Source organism: Geospiza fortis, unplaced genomic scaffold, assembly GCF_000277835.1.
Source record: "Geospiza fortis unplaced genomic scaffold, GeoFor_1.0 scaffold10, whole genome shotgun sequence".
NCBI classification, from domain to species: Eukaryota; Metazoa; Chordata; class Aves; order Passeriformes; family Thraupidae; genus Geospiza; species Geospiza fortis.
Window position 1 is genome coordinate 584,973 of NW_005054326.1, and position 9,043 is coordinate 594,015.

Below are 9,043 nucleotides of genomic sequence, written 5' to 3' on the forward strand. Positions count from 1 at the left end.
GTATTGTCCTTACAGCACACTCTCATGTTAACTGCAGGAATGTGAATTCTGTTAGAATGTTAATCTTATACGCCAGAAAAATACTTTGGTACCCACAGAGCACAAACTGTGATGCCAGTTAATCTAACAATGAATTGTGTCATGTGCCCACACGCAGTTTATCCATCCACTCCCCTCAAACACCTGAAAGACAAATCCCAAGAACCATTCACAAATTGGTATTTTCAGCAGACACCACAAAGAGTTAAAATTTTGTATGGCAGTCATCCATGCCAACTAGCTCCAGAAGAATAATTATTTGAATGAAAAAGGCAGAGTTGCACAGTGCTTTTAAAAAATACTGAGAACACTGCTTGTAAGATTGTGAAGTTGCTACACAGCTCTGAAGTGAGAAAGATAGAAATGTGTTGTAAGACGACAAGGGCCACAGGAATCTTGCCTAAGTCTGGCATAAAACCATTGGCATAAGCTGATGCCCATGAATGGAATAACAAGAGAATCCAATAGAGGTTGCTCTGGTTTTAAATATTATATTTGTGTATTTTCTGAGAAGCTATTTTTACAAGTGTGTTTGCAGTGTACATTGGTATTCTCTGAAATAAAAAAAAATCCTCCTGAAAAAATAAACTTGAAAACACCTCTAAATATATTTGTTTCTCCTAGATTCAACAGAAAAGTTGAGAGCCTCTGCTCAACTATTACTGGCACCATATAGACTAGAGCGGAGCAATACCATTATTATTCTACTTACCTGTACCTACATCCCCAAAATGGATTTACTCAAAGAAATTAAAACAAACTCTTGTGAGCTTTTAGCAACTGAGAAAACAAAGGATAAGAAGGTCAAAAATTGACATGCCGTAAACCTATTTTGGACACTGAATTATTTTTATTTTAGTAGTTAGGTAATTTCCACTTGTGCAGAGGCACTGTTTTGACCTGAGAATATAAAACCAGCTACTGCTATGGAAATGGGCTAGGTGGAATACACAGTAGGAGAACTGCATGTCTGTAAAGGGATGCAGTGTCTGCTTTCACCATTGCTCAGTGTTTTCCCAAAGAGAAAATTCTTCTAAGCTCCTTCTTGAGAAATGCCTGTATCTCCTCTATGTGAAGTGATGCTCTGCGCTTCAGCAAAGGAAATGTCCTACTTCTATTGGCTTGAGTAATTCCACTGTGATTTGGATGACATAACCTGCTGAAAAATAACACCTCCCAGCCTCTGACTGCACAGGAAGGGCTTAATTTTGGCAACATGCCTGTGATCCTGAAGAGCCTGAAAAAAAAAAAAAGCTACAGGCAGACGGAGCCTCTCTGGAACACAGACTGAAGGAAAGCAGTGCACACATCCCCTTCTTAATTAGGAAATACAGGCTGCATCCATGTGGCAGAATGGAAAAATACTAATCTATCATATCTCTGATGTGTTCAGATTCTGCTGTGGACACAACCCCCACAGATGGATGAAAATAAAGATTTGAACCTGTGAAACAAGATTTTGCACAATAGTTAAAAACACGGGGCCATGCACAAATATCAGGATCAGAAAAAGAGAAACCCAGTCCTTCATTCCTTTCAAGTTTTCCATTTTGATAAAGTAATACAGGACTTTTCCTTTACTTCAACACATTAAGAACTTTCTTATGCAACTGCTATTGTTTCCTAACAGGTTAGTAAAATTTAGCATCACTGCACCTTTGAGTGTACATTAAGTTACTATAACAGAGGGTGGCTCATATAAACCATGTTATGTTTTTATTGCTTTCATATGTTCAATAACTCCTTCATTCAAAAGTAAGAGCAAAAAGGAAAAACAAAATTATGGAGCAAATTAATTGCAACCCTAAAGTACATTCACAGGCAACAAAATTCCAATTCAATAACTAGAAACTGAAGGCTAGAAATAGTCAGAAATTTTAAACAAGGTGGGCACCTTCTCCAGAGTTGGGGTTTATATTTCATCTTAATTTTCAATTAAGAATATCCATCTTCCTTTTCAAGAAAATCTACCACAGAAAAAGATATGAACTGAAGGTGTGTATCATAATTACATCTGCCAAGTAGTCCTGCAATGAGGAACAATACTCTAATTTTCTGGTCAGCATAATTACATAGAACAGCTGATCAAACACACTGAATATGTAAAGAATAGCTGTGATAAAGTGATTTGAACACACCATAAATAGTTACAAAGTCCATGGGGTTTTTTTGAAAATAATTTAAAATTAGAGAATATAGTTTAGAATTGAAGGAGTCCTTAATACTGAGCAATGTTATCCCTGTAAATTATACACAAGTGCATAACAATGAGGGCTGAATTTAATCCAAACCTTTTCCTCCTTCACAACCTGGCCAATGTTATTCCCTCAGTTGCTCCTGTGTCTGATTTTGCATGGGGTTTAGAACAAATGTGAAGGTGCACTCCCAAGCAATCCTGTTTTTATAGTGGGGGAGGCTATATACTTAAAAATACAATAACTTATCTCTCAGTAGCCACAAGACAAGCAGTTTCCAAAGCCATAGAAGACATGCCTTCCATCTCCTGCCAAACTTGCATCATCAGGCAGCACATTCCACACAGAGAGTAACAAAAACATGCCATTTCCTACATTAATTTTTTTTAAAATCACTAAAAAATATTATGTGTAATTAAAAGCATAGTCATGGTTCTGTATTTTTAAAATCTTAACCGTGCTATTCATATCTTTGAGTAATCAATTATGATGATCTGTGCTGGATCTTTGCATCATTCATTGGACTGGAGAGTTTTGACTAAAAACTGCCTTTATTCTCCAGCCTTATCCTCCAGACCTCACTAAATGAATGTTATATCTTTTGTACTTAAAGTTTAGTCTCCCAGATGGCTTTTCTGCCTACCTAGATTTTAGCAACCTAGTTCTAATTAATTACAATAAAATGCAAATGTTACAATAAAAGGAGCATCCATCAGCTCAGTATTAATGATCGCTGTTAATTAAAAAAATGATTTAGTAGCTGTAGAAGATAAAATAGGTCTTCAGTTGTGTAGAAGGACAAATCATACCTGACTAACCTGATTTTCTTCTACCTGCCTGCGTGACTAAGTGGGGGACAATGGGTGTTCCGTGTCCAAAGATGCCTGGAGACAAATCTGTGAGCCACAGGCTGGTTAAGTGGTTAACAAAGCAGGTGGCAAATGAGCTGGGCTGTCAGGCTCCAAGCCTGGTGCTGATGAGCACTGAGGGGTCCAGTGGGCAGCAGCTTCCCCTGACAACCCTCAGTGCCTCCATGATCTGAACAATGGGACAGGCAGCACTCCTGGCAGCTTACACATCTATGGAATTTGGGGAAGACATTAATTGGATCAAGCTATGTGGCCTTGATGTGGAAAAACCCCCCAACCAGCCCAACTGCACCCTGGGCTGAGTGAGAGTGAGCAAGAGGGCAGAAGCAGGAGGGGGGAAGCAGGAGCTCCCTGTGTGCAGCCCTTGTGGACCACTGTGCCAAATTTTGGCCTCCCCAGTACAAGAAAGGCACTGAAAATCTAAACAGAGTCTGACAGACACACGATGCAAGGGGAGTGAGTGAGTGAGAGAAAAGTGTTTGTTCAGCTGAAAAGAAAAGGCTTGGGGAGAAACTTGATGCCTGCTAGAACCAATTGGAGGCTGTAGAGATGATGGAAACAAAAGTCTTTTCAGAAGTGGAAGGATGATAGTCAACAGGAAGAATTTCCAGCACTGAAAATTTAGACCTGCTAACATGAAAAAGATTTTACCAGGAGAACAACCAAATGCTGGAGCAGGTGCCCAGAGAGGCTGTGGAATCCCCCGCTGCTTGAAATTGCTGGTTTGAGCAGAAGGTTGCATGAAATAACCTGTGGGAGAGCCCTTTAATCTGCATGACTCATTTATATAAATATCTTTACTACCTGGTGCCAGAAGGTGACTGGATAGTACCACAATTGTTTAGTTTCAGGATTTTTTACGCTTTTTTTTCAAAAAATGCTCCATACCAGTAATTTTAATTTCTACTTCAGCAAGACGTAAAAATGAACTGAAAAAAGAACATATAAGAGTCCTGTAGAATTTATTTCATTGCTATTAGAGTTTTTGCTACTAAAATTATATAGTTATACAAGTCTGGAAGCAGTAATCATGGCAGTTCCTTCGGAAATTATTCCTGCATTTTTCCACTTGTCATTTCCTGCATTTGCAAACCCAATCAACATAATTCCCTGAAAAAAACAAAGTGACTGTGTTCATAAAGAACATAACTTTGAAAGATGTGCTGGCAATTGCACACACACTGATCATGGAGGGTGCCAGTTGCTTTGAAGCTCAGCTACCCCTGGCTAAAGAAACTCATCTCTCTTTTGCAATTGTATTAATCCATTGAGACGATTATTTCTAAATCCAATTAAAACCTCAGATATTAGGACACTTAAGTTTGTTAACTAAGGCATCACCTAAAGTGAAAATTAAAGCACAGCCTCCTGCTCATCTCAGCATTTCCATCAGCAGGAAACAAAGGTAAAATCCCTCAAAACTTTGGAATTAGAGTAAAAGCAAGGTAAGATGAGAACTAATTCAAACCATCCAATTAGTTGTAAGTAGCAAGGCATTGTGTTGAAATCTGACTACAGAAGTGTGAATTCAAAAGCTGAAGAAAAGTCAATTAAAAATTAAAGTCTTAATCTTGTAGAACTTCGTTTACATGTGTGCTATTAATAATTTTTTCTCTTTCCTCTTATTTAAGGTGCAAAAGCACTCATTTTGTACTTTAATTAGCTTCCAACTTGTTCATGGTATTTTTAGGTTTTTGTCCTTCCAGTACAAAGTTTGACATTTGTGGAAAAAAATTTCCAGAAATCCCACTTTACTGAAGAAAAGTGCAGGATAATGTGACCATCTCCAAGGAAAGCATAGCTAAGAGGTAATTTGTAAACAAAGCAAAGCATGTAACATGTATTGACAAAGAAACTCTTCTAATATAACAAAACATCAAAAGATATTGAAGTTTAAGCATTTTAAACCCTTAATCCCCAGACAGATTTATGCATTGTTTCACATAGGATTTTTTAAAATCCTATCTGAAAGGTATGGACGTGCTGAAATGAAATAGTAAGAAATCCTCCTGTATGTTGAAGAATAGCCCATTCACAGAGAAAAAAATTGTTTTGAAATAAGTACAATAATTAAATAATTTACCCCCCCATGCTAGAAAAAGCATATGAAGAAACCTACTGAAATTTTATTAATTATTTCACTTTGATGAGACCACAATTATAATAAAGAAAAAAACATCCTGACAGATGACTGGAGTTCTGCTTTTTTTCCATTTACTTAATACTCACACATTATATAACTACTGTACAAAAATCAGAAATTTGCCATGCTAGAATAAGGTGTTTCAGATTTTTTTTTGTCATCTGGAAAAACAGGAAACAAATATTCTTTTCCAACCTAATTTTTCAACTTTTGAAGAATTATGAAGCTACCAACCTCTGCACTGAGGAAATCTGAAAGTAATTTCATATATGTTTGAATATTTTTAATTATCATTCTCACCTAAAGTGACATATAGAGTATTCCAAACTAAAATGGTATTTTAAAAAAATTTAAATACATAAAAAATACATTATGCATGCATTCAAGTTGCAATAGCCAGTTTTCTCAAATTTTGACCTATAAAACCTCTGTATGTTTTAAAACTACCTGCAGACCAGGCAAGCAAGTCTAATAAAGACATAATTATTTAAATTATCTTGATGGAAATCACTTCTCCCCTTGCCATTTGCTTCTAAAAGGTCAAAAGCATGAAGCAGAAATAAAAAAAGCAGAAACTTCATTTTTTACCTCATCAGAAAGATATGATGGTAGTAAGAGTTCCAGTTACTGAAATATCTACTCCTGCAAAACAAAACTTCTCTCCTGAAGTATCTTATTTATGTTGCAAAATCTTGGCATGGGACAAAAGTGTTCTTTGAGTTAACTCTAATTGCTCCAATTAAAATTTCTAAATCCTCCTCTGAGCCTGGAGCAGAAAATGGTAAGAATTTTAACACACCCATGGAAAAATAATTTGTTTGCAAAACTTGTCTCAGCTCATTAAAATCCAGTCAGACAAGGGAACCAGCCTCTCTGTGCTGGGCACAGCTCAGCAGGGCTCTGATGGGACACGTGGATGCCACATCCCTCCTTTCTCACTGAGCTCCTTGCTGCTGCTCTCTGGCCACCACAGGATCAAGTTTGGCTAATCTGAGTTTAAATACACCTGTGAGACAGGCTGGTGTGCTGTGCCAGAGCTCTGCCCATGGGAGACAGAGCAAGGAGTGCTCCCAGACACCAAGTGCTGATTCCTGGGACAGAGTGGGCAGCTTCACTCCAAACTGCCACAAAGAGAGGTCAGTCCTTGCAATCAGGCCATCCTAGGTGACTGTGATGCAGTTCACAAACAGCACTTTGTGGGGTTGCCATTTCAACAAACACAAAAAAAAGGAAAGAAATAATAGCTTTTTCTGCCACAGCCTCTTTCCTTAAGCTCGTTGTGGCTGAGTGCCCTCATGAACCACCCATTTCAGTGCCTGTTTTACACACAAAACCTCCTTTATTTGTTAAGCACTCCATCCCTAACTCCTTCATTCAGTTTTTCACTCAGCTGGAATAAAAATCCATCTTGTCTGAATGGGCCCAATTATTTAAAAAAAATAAATAATAAATTACAGTCAAAACTGTAGTTTACTACCAAACAGTTTCTGGACACAAAGTATAAAGCTCCTGTCAGTTCTTCCCTCATTCCACACCACTGTAACATGCAAGCCTTGACCCTTGAACTGCCTTCTGAAGAAAAAAACCTTCAGGATAAACAACCTTTTTTCTGTTTCCACCTAAATGGTTGTAGTCAGCTATCTATACTTACAGTCCTTGTTGGACTGTCCTTACAAATCTGAGTCTGCCCATAGTACTCCAAGTGTTTGGAACACCAGGTGTGGATGCAGTCACATCATATTTTGCTCTGATATCTGGGCTATTTATTTGTGTAACTGAGAAAAATTCATTTCTAACCAGTGCATCTAGCACTCTGGGGAGTGGGGAGCAAGGGAGGCTATCAAAAAGAACACAGCAAGCTTGGTTATCTCTGGAGCTATGGACCACCACTGATAATTCTGTAACAGGCAAGTGTGGAGCATAGAGGCAGCTTGGGAGCTATTCTGGAAGCTGCAGTCCAGCTGCTGGATTTCATCAAGTATTTCTTCCTGGTATGAAAATAATTTTGTTTTTGAAAGTTAAGTCTAGAATACCAACAACAATAATTGTCACAAAGACTGAAGAAGGGGTATTCAAAATAGCAGCTATCTTTTAACAAGCTATGAAGCTTAAGCTTGTTTTCCAGCATAGAGGAATGTGATACAGCCACACTGCTATCTGCTGAAGTCAGGGCATTCTGATGTTCAATGAGATAGTTAATTATTTGTGTTAATGAGAGAATGCCCTATGTATCAGTTGCTGAATACATCCTATGCTGGATATAGTAACTTTCCCATGGACTTAGATGAATAATTTCTTGAGATCCTCAGAAGTCAGGGCAATTGGGAAAAGCCCAAGAGAATCAAATTGCTTATAGAGATACTTCTCAGCAGCTGCTGGAGAATCCATTTTATAATCTGGATTTGGGAGACTGAGACAGTGTCCTGGGAGGTGATCAAAAATATCTGATGCCTTTTATATGAGGAAAAATTAAGCAGCACTGGATTTTTCAGACTAGAAAATGGGATAAATCAGAATGGATATAACAATCTAAAATGGTGAGTGGCACACAGTTATAATCTTATCAGAACCCCAACTTTGACCTCTCTTAGAATTTATTTTCCTTAGGAAATTCATGCAATCTTTAGTACAATAATAGCAAAAGCTGAAGAAATCAATTAATTCTCAAGATTTAATTTTCAAGGTCATGCTGCTGGCCACTGTAACTGCACTGCCTGCCTGAAAAACTGTCTGATGACCTTGAGTCTCAACATCACACTTTGAATTACATGTAGGTTTCAAAGTTGGAAAACTGAGGGATACCTTTTTGCTTCAAGATGTAGATCTTTAATATTATTTCCACAAATATTCTATCAGAAATCTAACACCCTTGCAGAGTCAGAAACAGTACTGGTGGATTCTGACATCTCAGAACTTTTGCTAAGATGGTCAAGACTGCTATTAAAATTTTCTACTGTGTTAGGACAGGAAATATAAACTGACCTTCCACACTCTTAAGAATCCCTTTGAGATACTAAAGCTTCCTTTAACAGCAGTATTTAAAGAAGAGTTTAGCATGCCTTTCCAGATACTGAGAATGCTAGATATAGAACCATCAAGAAAGTAGATTCATTTCTTCAAAGCAGCTCAAAAATTCCATTATTAGTATCTAGAGCAGCAAAGGGCTAAAATAACCTACAACTATGGAAGTACAGATGGACATAACAGGTCAGCTGAGGAGGGTGATGCAGACACACCTAACGGGTGACACACCCAAGAGAGACAATTTCCACGTGTGAAACATGGACAGCAGCTGTGAACCACATCCTGCAGTCAGCTGCAAGTTCCTCTGATTTGCTCCAGCCTGCCAGAACCCCAGGCATGAGACTTGAGTTTGATGCAGGTAAGTCTGAGGTCACTTAGCTCAGCCTTGCTCAGAGCTCAAGGACAAACAGGTACAAACAGAACCGTTCCTGTTGTCCCCCAGTTCCATAAGGAGGTAAAATGGCACCACATTTTTGAGGCTACAAGGGTGCTCAGCTTCACAGCTGGATGCCACATCATATCCATGGTTTGAGCTACAAATTAGATTATGCACGGCTTACACTTCTCAATGAATCAGGGCCAGGCAAGCAGCAAGGAGTAATTAATTCTAAAACATTTGATAAATCACATTTGCCCTTTCAAGTCAGTAGGTCATCTCTACCTCCTCTAGGAAGTCTTTTACCATAAAGACTAGCATTTAAATGACTGATTATTTCCAAATATGTATGAATGGAACAAGAATTCTTATCTTGCAATTTCTACTCATCTGCAGC

General features: G+C 38.1%; 1 protein-coding gene across 2 annotated transcripts in view; it reads right to left on the bottom strand.

The window, feature by feature from the left end:
• ERC1 (ELKS/RAB6-interacting/CAST family member 1) overlaps positions 1-9,043 on the bottom strand; it is a 271,003-nt gene that overhangs the window by 209,985 nt on the left and 51,975 nt on the right. The window lies entirely within an intron of this gene.